This window comes from Stegodyphus dumicola, chromosome 4 (genome assembly GCF_044657685.1).
Source record: "Stegodyphus dumicola isolate Sdum_Otavi_A_Nest chromosome 4, ASM4465768v1".
Lineage (NCBI taxonomy): Eukaryota > Metazoa > Arthropoda > Arachnida > Araneae > Eresidae > Stegodyphus > Stegodyphus dumicola.
In genome coordinates this window covers 31,288,556-31,313,425 of record NC_140771.1, presented here as the reverse complement: position 1 = coordinate 31,313,425, position 24,870 = coordinate 31,288,556, and the positions used below count along the sequence as shown (strand labels likewise).

The 24,870-nt window shown below is 31.3% G+C and overlaps 1 protein-coding gene across 2 annotated transcripts in view; it reads left to right on the top strand.

Annotated features, from left to right (window-relative positions):
• The first annotated feature begins 241 nt into the window (after positions 1-241).
• Positions 242-24,870, top strand: part of Cad99C (cadherin 99C) — a 212,840-nt gene continuing 188,211 nt past the window's right edge. For both annotated transcript variants that reach the window (XM_035351134.2, XM_035351133.2), the window contains exon 1: positions 242-425. The gene's annotated coding sequence lies outside the window, so the exon portion shown is untranslated. The remainder of the gene's footprint in view (positions 426-24,870) is intronic.

The window sequence follows — 24,870 nt, the reverse complement described above, 5'->3', positions numbered from 1 at the left end:
CGTAACATTTCCATAATTTAGGAATGGTAAAGAATCTTACGAGGCGTGATTAATTGTGTCTTTCCATTTGGCCAAAACAGAATTTTCTCCAGGTATGAAAACAACAATACATCTGTCAAATGTTGGAGAGATTAAAAAAATAGGAAATATAAAGGAAAAGTTTCCCGTTTAGGGGAAATGTAGGGATTACGCGCTCTTGGTGAGTAGCAGAATCAGCAGGAACAAGTCAACTCGCCGTAGTAAACTTCAAAACTAGCTCGGAGAGTTTGAGGTAGTGGTCGAGTGTTGCGTGGTCTCCGTGGGTTCTTTATACAAATCTTCGGATACGATTACTCTTCTTTTTTTAGGATTATCATCCCCTTCAGTGATTATTCCATGGATTTGTAAAATAGCCTGCAACGACTGCTATAAGTACTTCTGGACAGGTAAGTCCAATATTGGAATAATTTGGCGGGAAAGTGAGGTGTAGGAGTTAGTGTGCGCAGGTGATATTTTGATTTGGCATAGCAAAACTATGTTAAAAGAATTGCAAGTGAGCTTTGACGAACAAACAAACAAACAAACAAACAAACAAAAAAAAAAAAAAAAAACTAAGATTAAAAAAAGGGGGGGGGATTTGTGTTTAATTAAAAATTTTATTTTTGGAGAAAAGTTAACGTTAATTTTGAATTTTGCATTACAGCACTGAGTACGATTTTTGTAGAATTTTAAGTAATTAAATTATTTGGAACCGTACAATTCGAAATTAACGTAATTTGGAATTTGAAATTAAAATTAACTTATGTCACAAATTTTAATCAAATTATTCTGTCACAAAAAATTTTAATTAAATTGAAAGTCGAATTTAATTCTAAAATTCGAATTATGAAAGTTCTAATGTGATATTTTGAATATGAATTTCAATGATGCTGTTCGTTATTTTTGCTTCTCATTTCTTATTTATTTGGTTTTTGTCAACGGGTTTCACTAATAAGGATGGAATTACAAAACTGGAGGCCAGGGGTAAAATTTCATACAAAAGCCTTCTTCTCCCCACGAGAATTTTTCCCGTCTTTTTTTTGGCTACACACTTGAATTACCAATGTAAGTTAGGTATTATAGAATATTAGGATCTCAAATATTAAGATTCTTGAATATCTGAATCGAAAATTTGATCACATATTTGGAATTCTGATTTATATTATCTATTTTTTTACACCGTAAACCACATGCATGCCATGTTAAACTGCTGAAGAACATCAATTATTTGCTGCCAAAAGCCCGATTTTGAATAATTATGAGTTTTATATTTTTATTTATTACTATTCTCCTGACGCTATTTTTTTTAAACCAGTATAAAAGCAGCTGAAAATTGCAGAAATGTACTTTTCTAGCATGAAGATTTATAGACACACTTGCATAAAAAAGATTATTAGAAGAAAAATAATTTGACCTTCATGATATCATAGATTGATAATTAATATGCAGCTCTAAATCACTAATACTGACTGGAAAATTTAGTAGTCTACATTTGCTTTTACAAGATGAGTATAAGTATCTTTACAAGTTTGATCGCAACGTTTAGTAACACTACCATGGCTAGAGGAAGTGACAAAGTACTATCGGGAAATCAAATCTTAAAACTGAAGAATAATAAACAACAATACCAACCAAATTTACTTTACTGTTTCCAACAGTTTGCTATTTGGAAGGCAACAGTTTGCTATTTTGAACTTTATAAATCCCTTCAGAGATTTACTTTTCTGGATACGAATACTTCCTACTGTCCACAGCTTCTCTTCTTCTTTCCCACAGTCGGCGGCAAAAATACTGCAATCTTATTTGAAATAAAAACATAAATTTAAATGTATTACTTACAATTTCCCTCCAAATTTATAGCAACGCATTACATTTGCTTGCAACGCCTGTCGTAATCCACCTGTAATTTTGAGTAACAGGTATTTGGTTCATTGTTGAACAACATGGATACTGTCTAAAACACAGGTTCTTATAATTCATAATTTGGAAGATCCCCTTCTCAATGACGTACATTTTGTTGGACCTTTGACAACTCAGTTTATATAATACTGCTCAATAAAACACAAAAACATTTCCATTTATACGAACTACTTATATGTATTTTTCCTATGAGCTATTATAATCTAAGGTTTTGATTACAAAAATTGGAAAAAATATTTTTGATAAAAATTAAAAAAAAAAATGGTAAATACAGTACTTTTGTACTGAACCTAAGTACTTTAAATATTACTTCGACTCTTTGAACCGAGCCAGGCGACTTATCTCCCCGCCTTAATCTCCCAATAAAGTAACACCAATACAGAAAAAATTTTAAAACGAATCTTTTATTAGTTCGTTAAACTAGTAGTGGGACAACAGGAATAGTTTCTGCAATCTGCCGGAATAAAGAAAACTAAAATAAAATTTGAAGTATTAAAATGCTATGTTATAAGGTATTTCTCCCGTCTTCTTAGCGTGCCTTCGTGGTTTTGTGGTCTGCATGCTGATCGCGTATTCTAGAGGTTCGTGGTTCGAATCCCGGCGAAGGCGTTGCTCATTTTTCATCTTTCCTGCTTCAAAATATCTAATGTCTCTACAATATAAACAAGACAAAGCTTACAAAAGTTTTGACTCTGGTTATTATGTGCAATTACAGCTAGCAAAACCAAAACCAATTCAAGAAATTCAGAACCTGAGAGAGAATAGAAGAGAGCTGGTGAGAAATCGCTGCGAAATGCTCTTTAGAACTCTGTATTTATATACATTAACTATTTTTCATGCTGGTTGGAGCCGACGAAAATAGAAGTGACACTAAAGGCTGGTGAATGGTTCATAAATATTAACTCTGGACACCTGATAAAAAGGGATATATTTCCTGCACTTTCTTACGGTGCTATTTGCCTGTAGATATGCAATATCTGATTTCAGTATTTGAAATGTTTAACTCTTGATTCTATGTTCTTCTGGTTTTTATATTTGTTTTCTATGCCCGAAAAGCTAGAAAAATACGATCAGCACGAATATATTACGCAAAAGAAAAGTAATCGCGGAGCAGCTTTTTCTACCTGTTATACAGTAGATTCTCAATTAAACGGGTTAATACCGAGAACCATATCTACGGTTAATTCAAAATCGCGGTAAATCCGATAGGAAAAAAACACAGTAAATAGGATTTACCCATATTTTATTATTGATATTCATTGATTGATTATACAATTATCGTAGATTAATGATTTATTTATTATGGTTGCTTGATTGATTATAATAAATATTTTTAACTATTTATCTACATTTTAAAGCAGTTTAACCTGGAGATTAAGTTCATTTGGTTACACGAATCAGTGATTAAAACAAAACAAAAAGAACACATTATTAATAACTGAAAATGGATATTATTAGGAATGAAGAAACGTAAATTATGAACGTCATTCATAAATAATAGTTACAAAATGTGGACAATCATACTAAAAAATATTACTCAAATTCTTGCTTAACAGAATCAGTTAGAACTTTTTATTTACAGTAAAATGTTTAAGTATTCAGGATTAAGTGCAATTAAATTACATACATCTGTAAATAAGAACATTTCCCAAGCATTATAATATCGTCTGCTATCACAGCTATTATCTCAGCAAAAAGCAGGCTTAATTTTATTTTTAGATAGGCTAAGTTAATTCGTAATGCAGTTAATCTTTTCCCGGATAATCGGGAGTAGACTGCCTATTCTTCAGCTAAAACCAAATTTCAGGAAAATACCCTGCTTGAAGATAACTTTTGTGAAGCAATGACATTATAATTCTTTAATCCTATTCTTGTAGAAATTAGTATTTCTAGATTCTCTAAAATTGTTTGATTAAAAAAAGGCTCTTTCAATAAACAAATAACAAAACAAGGCAGGAAAGATCATGCAGAACGAAAACAGAACATATTTAGGTGTTTTATTATTCATTTTTTTAATTATATTGAAAAAAGAAAATACGACTGTTATAACAAAACAAAATAGTATCTTATAATTACTGACATTTTGGGTAAAGCAGCTTTCGATATTTTCAGTACAAATTATATAGTTCTGATTTTGAAAGCAATATGTTATAGATTAAGATTTTGTTTTTAAAGTATTTTATTTGTACACAGTATAAAAAAGATCATTTGAGGCTACTGGTAAAGGAGGAGCAACCTGAGAGGAAGCTCGGAGCCAAATATGGCTGGGAAATATTAATCTGTAAAAAAAATGTTTTGCTGTTTGATTCCTCCCACGGTTTCTTTCTCCTCCTTTGAAAAATGTATTAGTAATTTTTTCCATTCTTCTAAATTAGAGTTGTTCAGCAATTTTCTGTAATGTTCCACTGAATTTTCAGACCAAAATTGTTGAATTGTTTTTAAAAAGTATAACATGTCAAAAAATGTTAAACTAAAGTAAACAAGTTGCAGTTGAAGCGTGGTCGTCTAAATATCAAAATAATTGCCAAACGGTGGGACTGGACAGATGTGATTTTAATGCCACATTAGAGTCGTGGATTATGAGAAAATACAGAAAACACTAACATACAGTGGGAAACATCAAAACAGAGAACTTCCTGAAAGAATTCATAGTATCACCATGAAGCAACATCGATAAAGATCGCGGAAGCATTAGAAAATAGGAAGTTAATAAGATGATTCTTCTTGTTATTGTTGTATATTGTTTTTTAGTTTCAAGATTTAACTTTACAGTGTCACTCCTTCACATAATACTAATATCACACTTCTAGTAAAATGTATACTCATAATTTTGATTCCTTTTGCATATGTTACAATATTTATCAGGAGTTTTTTTTCTTACCGGAATCATCTTCAGTGAAGTTTCTTATAATGTATGCTAGTACGTGTGTTTAGAATTTTACGTATGGGCTAAAATCATTAGACAATATGGCTCCATTTCGTGTTTCATTGCACCCTTTCTGTTGCATTATATAGAAATGAATCATTTTCCCCCTTCATTCGTTATAACTTCAAAATGCAACAATTTAAGCCATTTTTCGTCTCCAAAAATAAGATTGAGATATTTCATGACGATCACGTCTGACGTCTGAAAGATCACGTCTGAAAGAAACCTTTGAAAAAACTGTATTTCTGAAAATACAAAGTTAACACTGGTTTATCTTTTCAAGATAGCAATCTCCAAAGAAGACCCAAATCGTTAAGAAACGGAATAGATTATCATAAGAAGGGTTCAATGCATTACGTTTCTGTTATATTATAAACCGAATGTAGGACCTTTTAATATTAGTAGATATAAGTAATTAACAATAAGACAGAAGAATTCTGGGGGAACAGATTCTCCAGAATGAAGCATTCATTCCTCGAAACGCTTCTAAATAAGCCCATCCTGCCGAAATGCTCTTCGGTCGTTGATTTTTTGGTCGATACCCGAACTCACTGCACTTTTGTGTACGTGTTTGGCTTTCGAGTCACGTTCTGGAACGCGCTGACCTTAACCATCCATCGAACCTCCAAAATGACCAAGACAGAACAGGCATCCACACGCTAATAACAGTTTCCGCTTGGTTGCTGCATTCCAATTAAGAGGGATCTGCATTCTGATGAGGGTACTTTACGATGGTTGCGATTATTTTAACGGACGTATTAAAATTTGAAACGGTCTCTTGACAATTTATTCAGAAGCTCGAAAATGAACGTGTTTAATTATGATGAATAGGTTAGAAAACCATTTATCCAAACAATTTGATGCGACGACACTTCGGATAACTCATGGTGGTAATTGCAGGTGAACTTAAATGGTGAATGAACCCATATTTTCAAAATATGTTTTAAACCGTAGGATGGTGATGCCGATTAAAGTAGTTCCTCCCACTGGTGTGAAGAACGCGGCAGATTTATATGAAATTGAACTAAGGGCACTAAAAAACATGAAGCCCATGACCATCGAGGACATTGGCTAGCGACTTAGGAAGGTTTCAGTAATCAGTGTAGGGCTGTGCAGTGTTTGCTGCATTGCAGTGGCAAACTTTATAAAGAAACTGCATAACATGTACACGGTAGAGAAAAGTAACGGTATTTTAACGTAATATAATACTCCAAAAATTTTGGAAAGACTTCTCCCAGAGCGATTTCATAGATTTAACCGTCAAAATCGATTGATTTTGCTTCGTTGTATTTACCTTTACCCAAGTATCCTATCTTTCGTCTTGATTAAAATCAACTAACCAACCATTGCTCAGGTAGTATTCTACTTCTTTCTTGTCAGAACATTGAATTTTGAGTCAACTTTTTTTATATTATACTTCTTGAATCAGTATTATGTTCATTGAAAGTTATATAATTTATATCGTCTCAGTCAGAAACTATGAATATTTCATCCTCAAAAATATCTTCATTCAAACGTTACAAATATTCATTTTGATGCTTTCCATGTATTCTGCAATATTGAGTTTTTCAGATTTATGTAGTTATTTTAAGCATTAATTTACTTTGAAAAATCATAAAATTTTATTTAAATTTTCACTGAAATCCCGAAATATAAAGCAATATTCAGAATATTAAATTACTCATGTGATTACATAAGTCATGTGAAAATTAGTCGAGTCCAAAGTTAAAAATTTTCATATTGATCACTTTCATCTTGAAGGTGATTTTCATCTTGACCCATGTATTCAGAAATTTGACTTTTTCAGATTTATTTTGGCTTTTTGAGATTTATTTTTTTATTTATTAATTTGCCTTGAAAAATCATAAAATTTTATTTCACTTTTCACTGAAATCCCGAAATACTAAAATGTAGAAAGAGATACGGAATATTAAAAATACTCATGTAGTAAATCGAGTAGTAAAAATCACAAATCGAGTAGTAAAAATCACAAATCGAGTAGTAAAAATCACAAATCGAGTAGTAAAAATCAGTCGAGATGAAATTAATATTCAATTATTTTATAAAATAAAACATTTAACTGAGCAAGAATGAACATGGCAACAGTTATCTTCATAATTTAGCATGAACTGTTCATTTCATCTCGTAATTCTATTAACTTAAATAGAAAATAATAAGTTAATATTATTTTAAACACATTTTCCAAAATTTAAAGATTTCTTTTTAAAATTTTATAATTTTCGAAATTGTTTAAAAATAATAATACGCATTTGTAATTATAAAATAGTTGATAAAGTTTTATTTTGACTTTAGAATTATCCATAGAAAGCAGCTTCAAAATTTTTAAGAGTACAATTTTTAGAATATTATATTATGTTATGTTTACGTTATTATGCATCCACACGGTCGCCTTGTATTGCCATTGCAGGAAACATAAAACTTCCTCTTGCCAATGACTGTCAACCAGTGACTATCAGTCCATAAATTACCTGTGGTTCATTGTTCAATTTTATTTTAACAATCTATGTAAATTTATCGCATCGCTCTAACTGCTGGCTAGGTGGCTGGCTTTTGATTTAATTTAATTTAATAATTTATTTAAATGTACTTTGTCGCCCAGATATGTGACCGTTAACCCGTAGGTCACCAGTGACCAATGCCCAGTGGCTTTAAAAGTGACTTGTGGTTTATTATTTTAATGATGCGTTTAATTTATATAATTTTGCATTTTATTTAATTTATAACTGCTCCACTTGATAATTTGTACGAACATTTGCAGCCTTATTGCGAATAATAAAAGATGTTTTCATCGCATTTATCAAGTGATTAGTACAAAATTATTAATTATCATTATTTTTATTATGATAGACATGGATTGTAAGCTATTCCACAGACGAAGCTGAAAAACGCGTGATGGAAATATAGAACACTGTACTTTAAATGCATGCAAATATTACACGTTGCAAGTAATAAAAATAATGAAATAAAAAGAAAATTGTTTCCTCTTACTAAATCATACGAATCACGTGGTGAGTGAGGTGTTTTTCTGAATACGTGTCTCTTTACCCTCTGAAGATGATTAAGGAATGTTTACCTGTTGATTTGCAAGGCCAGTCATAAGAATGTGTTGTCCGGAGACGGGTTCCCGTCTCACAGTAACGAAATACCTCTGCTAATAACGTAACCTGTCTCATTGCTCAACTATCAAGCCAATTAGCATTTAAAAATTAATTAGAGGCTAAAGTTTCGAAAGAAACAATGAACAAAGATGAAGAAGAATTTTAGAAACGCTAATAGAATATTTATAGCAATTGTTGAGTGTTCGTAGATATGCATTATCGTTCGCACTGACTGTTACCACAGGCAGTTCGGATATTCAGAAAATTAGAAAGATGGATTGTATTTTTGCTTTTTTTTTTTTTTTCTGTTTTTGTTTCTATAAAGCAAACATGTCTGTACTGCATTGCAAAGGAAAGTCAAGAAAGATTATGAAGGAAGAGAGAAAGAAAGAAAAAATAGTAACGTAAAACGAAGTATAAAAACCTTCTTTCCCCCCGAACAAATTAAGCAATGTCCTATTCACTTAAATAGCAAACTCAAATCTATTTCAGCTTACATAATGCTGAGAATTTAATTTTCGTTTAGGTAGGGGCTAAAACATAACACGTAACTTGATATCAGTTTAGAAATTATTTTTTAGAAATTATTATAGCAAACTTAAATCTATTTCAGCTTACATAATGCTGAGAATTTAATTTTCGTTTAGGTAGGGGCTAAAACATAACACGTAACTTGTTATCAGTTTAGAAATTATTTTTTAGAAATTATTATAGCAAACTTAAATCTATTTCAGCTCACATAATGCTGAGAAGTTAATTTTCGTTTACGTAGGGGCTAAAACATAACACGTAACTTGTTATCAGTTTAGAAATTATTTTTTTATTTTTAATTTAATTAAATTTAATTTAATTTTTTAACTCCTCGAAGAAGGTAGTACTATTTCGATACGCAATCTAGTTTTACTTGAGGGATGTACATGGTATCCAAAAAATTTGGCCGCTTTTTAAAAAAATCATATAAAAATAAAAAATAAAAATTGCTGTATCAGAAAGCGGTTTTCCCCCGAAGACTGCACAGGCGGATTTTTTAACACGCATAACGTGTAGTTTGTTTCGATTTTCATTGACGGACGGCGCTTCTTATAAAGCAATTAAATAATATACAAATTTAATTGCTACTAAAAGATATATGGATGAGAGTTCAAGATAGATTGCTATATTTTTAGAAATATTGCAATGCAAACTAAGTTATGCTTAATTTTCCTCATTTTGTTTTCATAATGTTATCAGTTTAGATACAAAATATAAAATCATTGCTATGATATTACTCCAGTAAAAGTTAACACTACAAAGAGGCTTTTGCAGTTATTTAATAAACAAAAGCCTTAATCATTCCATTAACTGCCCCATTTCTCAGTTAGAATTTGAACTAAAGTACTGTTACGAATTTTGCATAATGTAACATGAACCGCTTCGAGAAAAGCGAAACTCTGCCGGAAAAATAAGATTACAAGAACAAGTCTATTTAACAGCGAGGTAAATAGCTATCTTGTTAAATTGGCGAGATATCGCCAAACTGACATCAATTCTCGAGACTAATCTTTATCGCTAAATGTCGCCAAATTTGGTGACTATGGCTACCATCGGGAGACATTTTGGTCTGGTCCCTGTATAAGTGTAACTGGTATTGTAATTGAATAACTGTATGTAAGGGTAACTGTATGTAACTTTAACCATATATGAGTTTCAGCAATTTCAAGGAATGGAAAGTACAGGAAGTTTCCCAGCAGACGGAGGAAAACTGTATGAAAACGAAGCGAGCATTAGTTCTCAGTTTTACAGTTCATAATAAACTAGAGTATTGAGAAAACTTCGTGCCAGCTTTCACTCTTTAGATGCGCTTTGCGTTGCGTTGTGTATAACGTTCCTGGTAGTTTGAAGTGGTAACTACTAATTGTTCTCAGTTATACTGAGATGAGCTGTATGAGTACTTTTGTGGAAAATTTCAGGATTGTAAAGTATTCAAATTTATGGGATTCTGCATTTGTTAAAAGTTTGGTACACAAGCGATTCAGCTAAAAATAGATCAGGTGTTTCTGGAATGATTAAGGCTTTTGTTTATTAAATAACTGCAAAAGCCTCTTTGTAGTGTTAACTTTTGCTGGAGTAATATCATAACAATGATTTTTTATTTTGTATCGCGAATTCCCGAAAATTCATTTGTAAAATAGCAGTCCTGTCGCAACTATTCAATTGGAATTGCTTCAAGGGTTAAATCGAAATATGAATATTTTCAAATAATCGGACTTTATTTCGTAAAGCAGAACGTATAGCAATTTCTGTTCAAGTAAAGTTAAATTTGGTGATTGTTCATTTATTGACCCTCCAAAATAAATTTAGTTATACATTATACTATATTATTAAATTTCTTGTATTTGCAGTTTGTAATAAATTTTGAATTTTAATTTCTGCTATAACAGCTTGTTAAAAATACGTTTTGTACTTCTTGAGTTATGTAAATCAGTGGAAAAAATTAAAATCAAGCCTAATTTTACTTGGAGTAAAAAGAAAGAAAGGAAATCTGAGTATTTCGAGTGCAAAATAATTAGAATTTTTGCATTCTAATCTGCAGAAGGTTTTCTAAAAATAATAATAATAAAAAAATCCTTTGACACTACCCGCATCGTTTTTTGTATAATAGCGCCGTTCTCGTGATTTTGAAACGGCGGCCATTTAACATTATTGAATAACTACAAAATGGGTTATGGCCCGCATGCAGAATGACTAGGTCAAGATTGGTTAAGAATACATTCTCGCATCTACATTTTTGAGACAATAACTCACACGAGTCTGCTGTAGCAATATGAGCTATAAATTCATTAATATTAAAATTTATAACTAATATTACGCAAAATCTAAGTGTTTTTACCTTGAAAAAATTAAATTACTATTTCTACAAAAAAAAAAAAAAAAAAAAAAAAAAAAAAAGAAAAAAATTGACTGCCCCCTTTATTTAATTTTTTTTATCTTCAATGAAATCTGAAGAAAACCGTACTGTTAGAAAATAGTTTTAGCGGTTACCCCCTTCCATTATGAACAATAATTATATTGTCTAGCATACATCGTATTGTTTAATCATTTAGAATTGAAAATTAAATTTAAAAATAGATAATATTTACAAATATTTAGTACGATTCATTTAATAAATACACATGTCGCTTTTACCAGCATATTTATTTTAATTTTGCAGGTGTCTTTTGTGACCGTAAATACAAGCGATTAAACATTTCAAAATGTCTATAATGAAAGTTAATAAAGATTTATTTAAAAGTGAGTGAAAAAAGGACTTCTTTATAAATATGTATCCGAAAGGGGGAAGCAGAGAGGGATCTAAGCTCATGACTACTTCACTGATATGCATGAGAATCGGAATACATTGTTTTGGATTATTGCAAAAATGCAGCAGATTTCCTGAAAGGACGATTGCCTTCAGAGAGGACTTTCTAAAGTAAGGTCATATTCATGTTACTCATGGGAAAAAGCAAGTGAACTTCGTGCTGAGATGAGCTTGTCTCACTTTATTAAAATTAAGTAAAAACTATGTTCTTTATTTTTTTACAATTATTAACCAATTTTTATTTTACTTTTAAAACCACAAAAATATAACTTCTTTATCATAAACAAAACTATTAGTACGATTTTCATAGCAGATCTTTAGAATGATTTAATGTCAGCACATTCACCGGAATTTAAGCTGCTAGTTTTCAGTGATCTTATTACCTCGACCGTTAGTGGACACAAAAACATCAGGCATCAAGATGGATGTTCAGCTCCAAATGTTTGGAGAATCAATCCCCTGGACTAAGCATACCCACTACCTTGGCGTTATTTTAGATGACCAACTCACATAGACCCCACACATTACACATATTATCTCTAAGTTTCGAGTACGTAAAAGTACACTTTTCCCCTTAATTGCTCGGAACTCGGCGTTATCTCTAGAATGCAAGTTGCTGATCTATAAGACAATTTTGTGGCCCGTTGCCTGCCCTGTTTGGGGATATGCCTGCCCTACGGCTATTAAAAATATTCAAGTGTTACAAAATGTTGTTCTCCGTGAAGTGGCTAAAGGCCGCTGGTTCATAAGAAACACGGCCATACACCGTGAGCTCAAAGTCTCTGAAATTCAAGTGTATTTTGCCAAACTGGCAAAAAAATTTTATGATACCATTAACAATGTGCATAATCCCACTATCCCTATTCTTTACTATGACCCTGTCAGCAATGTGAATAAGAAACGGCCTCGTGCGGTGCTCAGGCACCTCCCTTAGCTTTTGTAAATAGTGTATATATATTTACTTAAAAAAAAAATAAAAAAAAAAAAAAAAAAAAAAACTTAAAATATGCCCAAAAAATTTATAAAAAAAATTCTTTACTTTTATTTTTTGTATTGTGCATTATTCTGTGTACCTATATTTAGCAGTACCTTTGTGGCTAGTATATATTATCTGTTGTACTCATGTGTCTATGTTTATAATACATGTTAACTGTGAGGCAATGATTTTGGTGATAAAAGGCATTTCTTTTGCGCACTTACCTTGCACTTCTCTTCACTTCCAAACGTCTCGACCGGCTTAGTTTTTGGATTCGTTCAACTACAAAAACTGTTTCAGATTTTGTTTGACATCTTTACAGAATTCTTATGTGATTTTTATTGTCGCTCATTCCCAAGTACTTTTGTGGACCGTGTTTAAAAAAATTTCGAACTTTCATGTGTTAGAAAATCGGCTACAATGTTATTCACGGGGTAGCGCTTTGCGCGGGAACCTGCATTGCAAGACGACGCCTTGCCTGAGTCAAACCCTGGGACATATTATTTTTTTCCCGTTTTTTATAATTTCCTTACATTATTTTTAAAATATTATTTTATTTTTTAATCCACGAAAACATTTTGTTGCCCAAAAATTATCTGTAGAAAATTTATATCGAGCAGTATATTATTCCTCTCTTCAACGAATTTATTCACTGAATTTTTAATACAGCATTTTTCTTTGCATTTTCATAATACTAATGCTGACTCAAATATCTGTAGATTATTTATTTATTTATTATTGAAGCACTGGATAACAAGGAGCACAATAATCATTCGACAATAGTCAAATATAGTGATGCTTTAAAGAAGGCAATCCATTCTATCACGACGTTAATTTTATTAATCGTTCGTTATGCGGATACTGTTTCTCGAAGACCCTATATAATTTTAATTAGTTTCGGAGCACATTAAACTGAAATTTTAAGAAAACTGAAAATAATAATATGCAGAGCTAAATCGAAATCTTAAAAGATTTTCGAATTTTCCAAATCTCAAGATATCTTTACACAAGAATATTAATACGAAAAAATTTACTTGATATTAAAATTAAGTTTATAATTAAGTAAAATTTAAAATATATTATTAATAAAAAAACAAGTTTAAGAATTCTCTTTTATGAGGGAAAAAAGGTCTACATTCATTAATTAGATACAAATGAAATTTAGTAAATAAGATACTTAATTAAAATTCTTGAATTGAGATTAATTTTCGCAGTTTCACTTGGTGGTAAAATACTCTCCTGTTGGGCGTCAATAAAACTAATCTATTGTCTGCTTGGACAGTCTAGTTTTTATTGTGGATTTACCGGTAATCTCCGAAACCAAGGATGCGATTCCTGCATAAGGCATGACTATATGCGTGTGTTTTCTCTTTCTCGTGAGTGGAATATCGGTCTACCCCTTCCCTCCCAAGATGCAGTCTGGGCAACGCTACCGTTAATTAGAGGCTCGAAGATCAATTGATTCAGTCATTTCCGGCGAACTGTTTTCAAATATGTATCAGGTTGTCTTTGGACAAGGAGCAGAGTTAAAAACAGAATCATTTCGGAAGAATTTTAGAATGCCATGTGGACCGCAATACTAACCTTCAAAACAATAATGGTATATCTATTGTCATTATTATTATCTAAAATAAAACAACCTATTTTTATGAATGCAAATGTAATAAAATGAGGATTTTCCTTTAATTTCTCTCATAAAATGGGAAATACAGTCACAATATATATATATGCACAGTACTTACTACCTAGCTTTTTAATTTTAATATATATATATATATATATCTGTTTCACAAGAATATTAAATTTAATATTAGCTTTATACTGTAGAGACATTAGGTATTTTTGGAAGCAGGCAAGATGAAAAATGAGCAATCGCCTTCGCCGGGGATCGAATCACGGATTTTTGGAATACCGGCACAGCGTGCAGAACCAGTACACCACGATGGCACGCTAGAAAGGCGGAAGGAATACCTTATAATACGAAGAGAGAATATTTGTTAAATTCATATATATACTGTGACTGCCCCCATATATGTATATATATATATATATATATATATACATTTCCCATACAGATATATATATATAATAAAATACGGAGGCTATACTAAGAAATAATTGGCAACACCAGAACTGATTATTCTAAATTTAGTGGTCTCCCCCTAAGTTCATCTCCCCCAAGTTCGATATCGTTCCAAAATCGTACGACGCTTTGTAAGCAACGTATCACATAACGTTGCTTACAAAGAGAACTAAAACCTAAAATTAACCAATCGCAGCTTAGCTGTACATATGTACCTGCCTAGTATAAATACTGCTTCGCGAGCAATTACGCCATCTTTTCCTTTTCTTAACTTGTCCTGCTCTGCAAAATATCTCTGCACTTCTATGCTTTATCTAAGATGGCGTAGTATAATTTTAACCCACGTACATAAAAATTATTTTTGCCAGTTGTGATCTAAAACTATCTTGTCTACAAAAAGATGATTTGATATGCGTAATAATGAAGATCGTGATTCTTCGAATTCAGTTTTGTCAACGTCGCCTTTCTGCCTTTACCCTCAGCCATTATGAGTGATTAAGCAGCATGCTTTAAAATATTACAAATATATATGTTCACACACATATAATTACAACGCAAAACATTGCAATCTTTAACTTCTTTTATTACATGTTTTTTTAATAATTTTTAATGGTTTTAATAGTTTTATCTAAATTTTCCTAAGAATTAACTTGAAATTCAAATAGTGTTTTATTCTTCATTTCCTAGAAGATAATCATAAATAAAAAATTATTAATTGAATTCATAATCTTAGCAGCGATCCTGGCAGCGATTGCATTCTCTTTCTCATGTAAGGAAAAAAGGTGTTGACAACTTTTGATCTAAGCAGGAATGTTAAAAGAAGGAGAAACATATATATATATATATATATATATATATATATATATATATGCCATTATTCGAAAGGAAGGAGGTCGATATTAAAAACCAGTTCCGGTGACCGGAGTTTCCAGCGTCCCTCTGCCGCGAGGGTCGTTCTCGAATGAGGGTCATATCGAACAAAGAGACATCTTTCCTTCAACGTCTGCGTTTTCCCACCTCTTCTTCACTTGAGGGACTATCCTTTCGGCAGGTGTGAGAAAAAATAGTCAGGATATTGACCTTGACGATGAGTCAATGATTAGAGATATCCCACACAGACTTTCAAGACACTTTTTTTGCCCAATCAGAAAACTTGATTCATGCGGTAATATTTTAAAATAAAAGCCAGAAGAAATTCTTACCACTGCTAAGTAATATAGTAACTTGTTTATGACATTCTTTCGTAAACCTCAGTGACGTCGTTGTAGAAGTATGTGCAATTAACCTAATTTTGAAGAATTACAGTAAAATAACGACTTTGAGAAGGAATGAAGACTTGAATAAAATAGAAGTCCATGGAATGGGTATGAGCTCTGCATTCACGTTAAATGGATGCATCAGCTAATTTAATAATAGTAATAATAATAAGTAATAAACTGTCATATTTCCCGAAATTTTATGCTTTAATATTACTTCTCTGTCTCCTTTCGTACCTTGGTGACCCTAATATCATGCAAAAATTAACAGAAGTATATGTTCACATTCATTACCATTTATTACACAACATTTGTTTAGCAAAAAATTCCATTTATTTATGTGTGAATGAAAATAAGTTGGAAGGAATTATCAAATCCCCATGTGTGATCTTGTGGTGTAAATTGGAAGACAGCACAACGAGCTAGTCAAAGAAGCTGTGTTTCAAATCCTGTGAGGGAGCATTTTCTGATTCACGTTTTCTTTTCCAAAAGAACTCATGGACTCATGGTAATGCATAAATTTCTGTGAGTATCTATGTTTGATTCACGCAAATGCTTGTAGCATATCTTTTATTATTTTTCGAAATTAATATATGCATTACCTGCACACACATACATTCATTTTAGCAATATGAGATATATTACAAGGCACATAAAATTTTCAGGTATAGACATAACATAAAAAAGAAAGTTAAAGAAAAATATGTATTGTTTATGAATATACACCAGCTGATGCAAAGTCAATAAACTTTTAAAAAATTAGTGTTTCAATGCTTTCGCATCATATGGTAACTCAGTCACCTGAAATTTTAGGCTCGTCCTTTGAGAAATTTTATTTTTGTATTATTTATTTTTATTCTTTGAGGGTCATTTATACGTTGGTCCACGAGACTATTTTACATAAATTTATACCAAAGTATTGTTCAAAAGTGTGTACTGTGTCTTTTTCACTCACCCCGGTAACGATTTTCAAGAGGTGCAACAGTTATCGCGTGCGGATTAAAATAATCTCTCCTCGCTCCATAGAATCTCAGCAAGGCTTTAATGGCGAACCATTGTGATGAGCAGCGGATTAATTTCCTGCCGTCCGGTTTTATTATTTTTTTCTTTATTACTTGTTTTTAACAAGCCTACCATTGTTCGGGTCCAGGAACTGCGTCATGGGAAGGCGGTAGTCCGACTGCCCCACAGAACGGACCCCAGTTCGGGCACGGGGGCAGTCCGATACAGGAAGAAATCCGTATATTTGGAAGGTTTCGAGTGTTGCAGATTTCGAGTTTAAAAAAAAAAAAAAATTTTTTTTTTCTTAAATATATGCCGTTTTGCAAGTGAAAGTACTTTCAGATTGTAGTTTTACAATATTTTTCTCCAATGACGAAAGGGTAAGAAGAAAGGGAAGAATTCCCTTAAGTCCCGATAAGTTTATACATTTCATGAAATAAAAAATTACGAAAATTTATTGAAGAGAAGGATACTTAAAAAAATAATCTCTAAAAATTTAGAATTCAAAAGAAGAAATACTTAATCAAATACGAAACTGGAAAATTTTGTTTTAATTCGCAAAAGATGGACATAGTTTCGCTGCATTACAATTGTTTATTAAAATTCCGGTTTCGTTACAATCGAATAAAATATTTGAATTTGTCTTTTGCTATTATAAGAGTACATCAGTCATTAACATTGTATAATAAGTGTTGTTCCATTATTTTATGAGAGGTATTGATTTTGCACTCCAGAAAGATTTGCAATAAACGTTAAATTAGTTTAAACATTTAAATTAGTAAAGTTTAAAAACGGAGGAGAAAATAACTAAACTAAAAAGTAGAAAGAACTATTAAAAATTAAAGTTAGAATTTTATCTCACATATCTTAAAATACAATTTTTGGGTTAATTAAAATTTTAATTAAAAATTAATAGTTTTAATTTATAATATATCCTAAAGCTTCTCTCTTAGAATAGGAATGCAAAATGAAATTAATTTTACCTTCCTATTTTAAAAACTGTAATACTATATGTATAATAAATCTTTCCTGTGATTCTTATATAAAGAATGTGAATTGCATACTTATATGTATAATAGCAAATGTGAAAATAAAAGCATTTCTTTGTATTGAAACTTTTAATAATCAAGAATTAAACAAAAATGGCGTCGCTCTATTGAAAAACAAAGCAACTTTGCCATTTTTAATCTATTTTAACATAATCTTCTTGACCCCGGCTTTCATACAGTAAAGATATAAAATATCGTTCAAAAGTACTTGCATAACTTAATTATGTGCGTTATATGAAAAAGTGTACGAACTATACTGATGGCAAAGAAGATCTAATACGACAACCTCTTCGTTAGAAAGAATATCTCCAGCTCCGTGCACTAGCTTTATCACATCTAAAGCGCATTATATTTCTATATATAATAAGTAACTTACCCTTTGAAATTGATAGGGTGCACTGAAGATTATTGCTAGCATAAATGCAACTCTTTAATTTTTTACACCTTTTACATACACTCATAGGCGATTTGAATCCATTATTTATCTTCCAATAACTGCTTATTTCATAGTTCAAATATCAAATTTTAGCTTCTTTTTATTAAAAGACAAAGAAAACTGTGATTGAACATGAGTTTTGTTAATTGCGCTGCTGCCATTTTATAAATAAATTGTGAGGTATCAATTTTGGCGTTAGAAACTTAGTGTTTCCACTTACATCTTTCAGTTATATCGTTCTAGCATGAGTTATTGGTCATGCAGATGGTTTTGCAGATATTACCATTCTACGAAGTAGTTTAAGGACTTTCATTTGTAGCCCACTACTGAGTAAAACTACTAGACGCTACCTGTTTGATCAGGATTCGAATTTGAGGAAAGGGGCTTTCTCAAAGCATTTATTTTTCTGCATGCACTTATTTTTGGGGTTTCCTTATACCTGGGTTATTTAAACACAATATGGTGATTGCTATTTAAAAATTCATATTTTTATTTCTCTAATTCATTTGTTTTGTTGTGTAATTTATAAAAACTGGTAATTTATAAAAAAATTTGCTATTTAAAAAATAATCACAAGGAATGTTTCTTTCGCTTTATATTTCTTACTTTGGTACATAATTGTTGTTCGTGATGAGGTTTATTCAGATATTAAAAATATGAATAAGAATTCATGTGTAATTTATTTTTAATAAATGTATTTTAAAAGATAACACAGTCTTTGTCCAGTTTTTGAATAAGAATATAATTTTGTATCAAAATAAATAAAATAAAATAAAATCCGAAAGCTTTCAGATTTTTTATTATTCCCAAAGGGTCCTTTTTAACGTTTTGTGTGCTACCCATATTTATTAAATATCACGTTCTTTGCACTTAAACCACATAAAATTAAATTCAACAGCAATATCGCAAAATATTTAACTACAACATATCTTTAAGAATTTTCCACAGTCTTGCGCGTTACAGATAAAAGTGTTTTTTTCCGTACAATGCTGCCACTGCTCGCTTTGAAATCATTAAGTTTGTTAATCAAAAATCCGTTAAAATTTTACAAAATATGAAATAGATAATAAAAAGAATTGGAAATTCATAATTCGGGCTTCCAGGCATCCATGTTCGGAAGGAGGATTACGTAATTCAAAACTTAATGGCTCTAGGTACATGGACCTTATAAGAGATAGACTAACCCAGTGGGCGGGGCTCGCTTCACCGACATGTCGGCAAGAAAGAGTAGGGACGATCTGGTTTACTTTAACACTGAAATCTATGGCGTTTGTATCACATAACTCATTTTATTTATAAATGTGATACGTTGTATAGTGATGAGATTATGAAAGCCACAGTTTTTTCCAAATAGAATTTAATATATCTCATTAAAGCACTTTTTACTGCATTTCGCGCATTTTTTTCACGCGTAATTCTTGTACAAACATCTTTACTTTGGTAAAACGGTAAAAACTCTAAGCACAAAATTTATGAACCTAAAATAAAGTTAAATAAGATTGATAGTAGGCGATGCTTTGAAATAAATAAGCTAAAATTAAACAAGATATGATATTTTTTTTTCTAATTTAATGAACATTTTCAGGCAGTGATTTTCCAAACTATAATAACATTACAAAACGATCATATTTATTTCATTATATGATCATTAAATTATTAACATTAAAGTGGGTTAGTTATTTTAATATTTCATAAAATTCGGAGCATAAATTTTTCTGAGCGCAATAAAAAAAAAAAAGAGATAAAATAAAATCTAGAAGCACTCAGATTTTATATTACGCGCAAAGGGAACCTTTTTTTAAAGTTTTGCGTGTTACCTATATTCATTGAATATCATGTTCTTCGCCCGTAAACCACATACATTCGTAAACAGCATATCTTTAGAATTTCCGCACTGGAGATAAAACTGTTGTTTTCCGTATAGTGCTCGCTCTGAACTCGTTGAGTTTGTTAATCAAAAATTCGTTAAAGTTTTACAAAATATGAAATAGATTAAAACAAATTCGACATCCGGCCGTCCAGATGCCCATGTTCGGGTGGAGGATTACATTATTCAAAATTTGATGGCTCTAGATACTGTCGTTTTTGTCACAGTGCGAGAAACACACATGTATTCATGCAGATTCTTCATTATTTAATTTCTTTACATATAATACCTGGCGATAATATTTGGTAACAACAATTTGCAAGGAGACTCGGACGTTTATGGTAAAAGAGCGCAAAATGCCGCTTCGAAACTAACAGCCTTTCTAGGCTACCGCCCCTTTGGGCTTATAAATTAAATTAACAGTAAATAAAAAAAATCTTATGCAAAACTAAAAATAAATTTAAAAAATAATCACTATAAAATACAAGCAAAATTAATTATTACGGTTAAATGCAATTTTAATATTAGAATTAAGTGTATAAAAATTATTAAGGAGTCAAAAGTCTTTATCACTATGATGTATTATGAAATATAATTGAAATAAAATTGCTTTATAGAAATTGTGCTATAATATTCATATATAATTTTAAAAAAGCAGCACAATTTAGAATTTTAAACAAAACTTTCAAAAATTCGTTCTTAAATATTTTAGTATTTTTTACTTATTTACACCAATAAAAAGCATAAAAATTCCAGGAGAAAATTGCTTGTTTGAAATTTTCTATTAATTCAGATTTAAAATATTATTTTCTAAAAGAAGTAGTTACAAATTTCCTTACAGCATAGGAAAAGCTAAAAAAATATCCAGCCCTGAAAGTATGCAATAGCTTTATAATTATTTGGAACGTTAATTATACTTGATAAATATGCTAAATTTTTAAAAATGAATTTTAATTTCAAAAATAAAAATATGGAGAAATTCTAATTTGTGAAATGAGGCGCTACGACCAGCTTCTTCTTGACAATTATACACGCTGCAATAGGCAAGCATTGTTAAATTTCTGCAAGTCGTCTCTACTCCGGATGTGATCAAGGTGACAGCCGGGAACGCCTCAGACGAGGGAGAAAACCCATTTGGGTTAGTCTATTTCTTATTAGGTCCATGTCTAGGTACCGTCGTTTTTTCACAATGTGAGAAACATACATTAATTCAGATTCTTCATGATTTAATTTTTTTTAATATAATGCAGGGCGATAATGTTTAATGATAACAATTTAAAACGTGATTCGCTGTTTATAATGAAACGCCACAAAATGCCGTTTTGAAACTAATAGCCCTTCTGAGATACCGCCCCTTTGGGCTAATAACATCAAGAACCTAGTACATTTAAAGTCGAAGAGTTTAATACAGTAGCTTGCGAATTTTATTTAGAAATTTTCAGTATATCTTTTTAATTCATTTATTAGTGCTTCCACTGTGCTGTTTCCTACAGCATATCATTAACTAATGAGAAGGTAAGAAATCTATAGTGTCAGTCATTATCTTGCATTTTAATTTATGCTACACTTTTAATCTGCATTCATACGCGATTTTCATTCTAATAGGATAACGACGATTGCCGAGCTTGTGTGTTAAGAAATCTTTAACATGCGTGGAAGGAGAAAAAAGCGTTTTCTGAATACTTAAACAGCAATCCTATGTATACAGTAAGTTTGGTAAAGCACGTTCATTAGATTTTTGATTTAGGTGATAATATAAAACCGTTTATGCCTAATTTAATGAAATAAATCTTCCGCGGATTCTTTCAGGAATAAAGGATAAAAAATGCGTTGTTGAATAACAATGAATGTCTCTGGTATGCATGTATGGCTTTTGGTCTGAAATCGGAGTATTCATTATAAATTCCTAACAAGTTTTTAATTTTGATGTTACAAAGGCCATAGCGGAATCTCTGCAGAATTTCCAGAGCGCTACGTTATTTTGTACTAACTTCTGGCGCGTTACGTTAAACTAACATACTTTGCGTTGTGTTACATTAATCTAATTTGCATTATATTACTAATATCGTTGCGTTATGTTACGCTAACATAACAGGCTATTATAATTAAAGTAATCTTGCTCAGACTTATATAGAGCCCATTCAATTTAATATTTAGATCGATGTTTAATTTCAATCGGAGCACGTAAACGACTGTAAAGGCTGTTAGTCGCTAATATTCTACGGGTTGATAGGCCACGATTCATAGGCCACGGTTGTGGGACAGTGCAATAAAGTTGGATCATAAAATTAGATGCAAGTGCCGTTAAAATTAGATGCCCGTCATGATTGTCGGTCACCAGTAGTGCCCATCAAAGTCACTGATGACCACCTACAAGTTGAGGGTCGTTTTGTGTCAACCCATTTGCCATCATTGTGAAGCACTGTTATAAACTCAAATTGATATTAAAACTAAATTAAAGCACATCAATGTCCGTCCAGGCTGTTGGTTACCTGCTGAGGTTCGCTTCGAGTCTATAAAGGCGTCACTACTATGAGCGGCGCAGTGAATTTGGTTATATTATTAAAATGAAAGGAAAGGAAAAGAAACTCGTTGCTGTGAATACAGCGGTGACTGATCGACTCACAGTCAGCTGTACGGGTATAAGAATGTTTCGTGAAACGGTAACACTTACCAAGTCTCATGGATGAAAAATGCATTAAAACATAGTGTATAACATAATATAATATAATAGTTAAAAAATTTTGGAAAGTTTCTAGAGATATTTCTAACTTTAAATAAATTATTATTAAGAATTTCAGTGGTAACCTGCTTTATGCCATTTGAAAACTCATCTATAGGCGGAAGTTGGCTCTCGTTCTGATTTGAATCTATGCCGACTAGACTAAGCTAATATATTTCTTCTTGTTTTAGTTTATTATTCTTTTATACTATTGTTTCAGCTTCTACGTGTGTATTAAAAAATAATATGACGACACATCAAATCATATCTTAGGTAATCGCAAGTATCTTCTTTCGATATTGAAAGGCTTTCATTACTTTCGGCAGCTATAAATTATATATAAATTGCTGCATTCTGTATTGTTTTCGACTTCGAAAGGTGAAATTTTTCTCACTATTATTATTGCGTCAGCATTGACTCTCCGTTAGTTTAACGTCTGATAAAGCTCTAACGTCATAAAAAATTGAAAAGCTAAAATGTCTTATTTCTTCTTCTCTTTTTCAATTCAGTATCCTTGGCTTGGAGGAAGGAGGTTATTTAATTTTTTTTACGTTTTTCCCTCTACCTTGTAATTATAGATGAGATGAAACCTGAATTTTCTTGAATCGGAAAAAAAAATAAAAGATTTTCAAATCTCTAATATAAGAATAAAAGGAATAAGAAGGAAGTGAAAAAAAACTCTTTTGCTTATTACTTGAATTTGAAAGTTGCCTTTAATAAAAGACAAATTCAAGAACACAATTTTTAAAAGCAGCCATATTTATTGAGAATATATAAATAAAATGTATAATAAAAATCTTGAAATTTGGGGACAGTTTCAAAATAACTTGACAAAAACTGCTAGAGGAACAGCTGAAGCTTTGCGCTTCTCTAGAAAAATTTTCAATTAAATCAAATATAAAATGGGGTAGAATTATTTCATGATATGAGTTTGATTCATAATACAGCATAGATTTCTAAATTTACCCATGACCTTTTATTTGTGCTTAGAGCTGTTGAGACATCTCGAAGGTTAATTTTGATAATTTTTGAGAAAACATAATCAACTCATTACTAGAATATTCCACATATTCTGTTATATATGTGCAATGAAAACATGGGGCTCTTCGAGTCACCACGAAAGGATACTGGAAAGCCAGGTTCACTAAAATTGCAGCAGTTATGTTCTCTTTAGCCAAAAGGGACGTTAGCACAGAAGGGCTATTAGACTCGAAACAGCGTTTTGCGTTGAATCACTAAAAGCGTTAAATCACTTTTCAAATTGTTGCCACCAAATATTATCTCCCTGTATTATATTTAAAGAAATTAAATAATAAAGGCTATGCATGAATGTATGCATGTTTCTCGAATTGTGAAAAAACGACGGTACCTAGAGCCATCTAAATTTGAAAAATAGTCTTCCACCCAAACATTGGCCCCTGGAAGCCCGAATTTTGAATTTCAAATTGTCTTTTATTATCTGTTTCATATTTTGTAAACCTTAACTACGAATTTTGATTAAAAACTCAGCGATTTCAAAGCGAGCGGTGGCAAAACTGTACGAAATAAAACATTTTTATTTCCAGCGCGCGAGACTTTCTATTGGTAATTCTAAAAGCTATACCGTTCTCAAATATTTTTAGTCCAAAGCGAAACGTGTATGCGTGTGCAAATAAATAAAAATTAAAAAAAAAAAAAAAAAAACCATTCCTTTGGGCGCATTATAAAATCTGAAAGCTTTCAGATTTTTATTTTATTTTACTTATCGAATTTTTCTGCAGAAAAATTCATAAATTTAATGTTACGAAAATTTTAAATTAAAACGTTGAACGGTTTTTAGCTTTTTGTATGTTAAGATTCGGAATATTCGATTGGGAAGAAATGCCTATTTTTTGGCATATTGATTCTTTTTTAAGATTGTAAGGATTCGTCGATTCGAATGTCCCTTCCTCATATAAAATATCACTTATGAGCCTTAAGAATTCCAGTAATATGTTTCTATTTCGTGAAGTATTGTAAGAAACTAAACTTATATACGATGAATAAGCGTAATAAGTAGAAAACGCTACCTATTGGAGAGTGTGAGTATCATGTCTCCAACCTTAATCTTCCTTGAAATTTTCAAATAAGAAAAAGAGCACCTGATTTAGGAATTTACTTTTAAACCTGATATACGAATT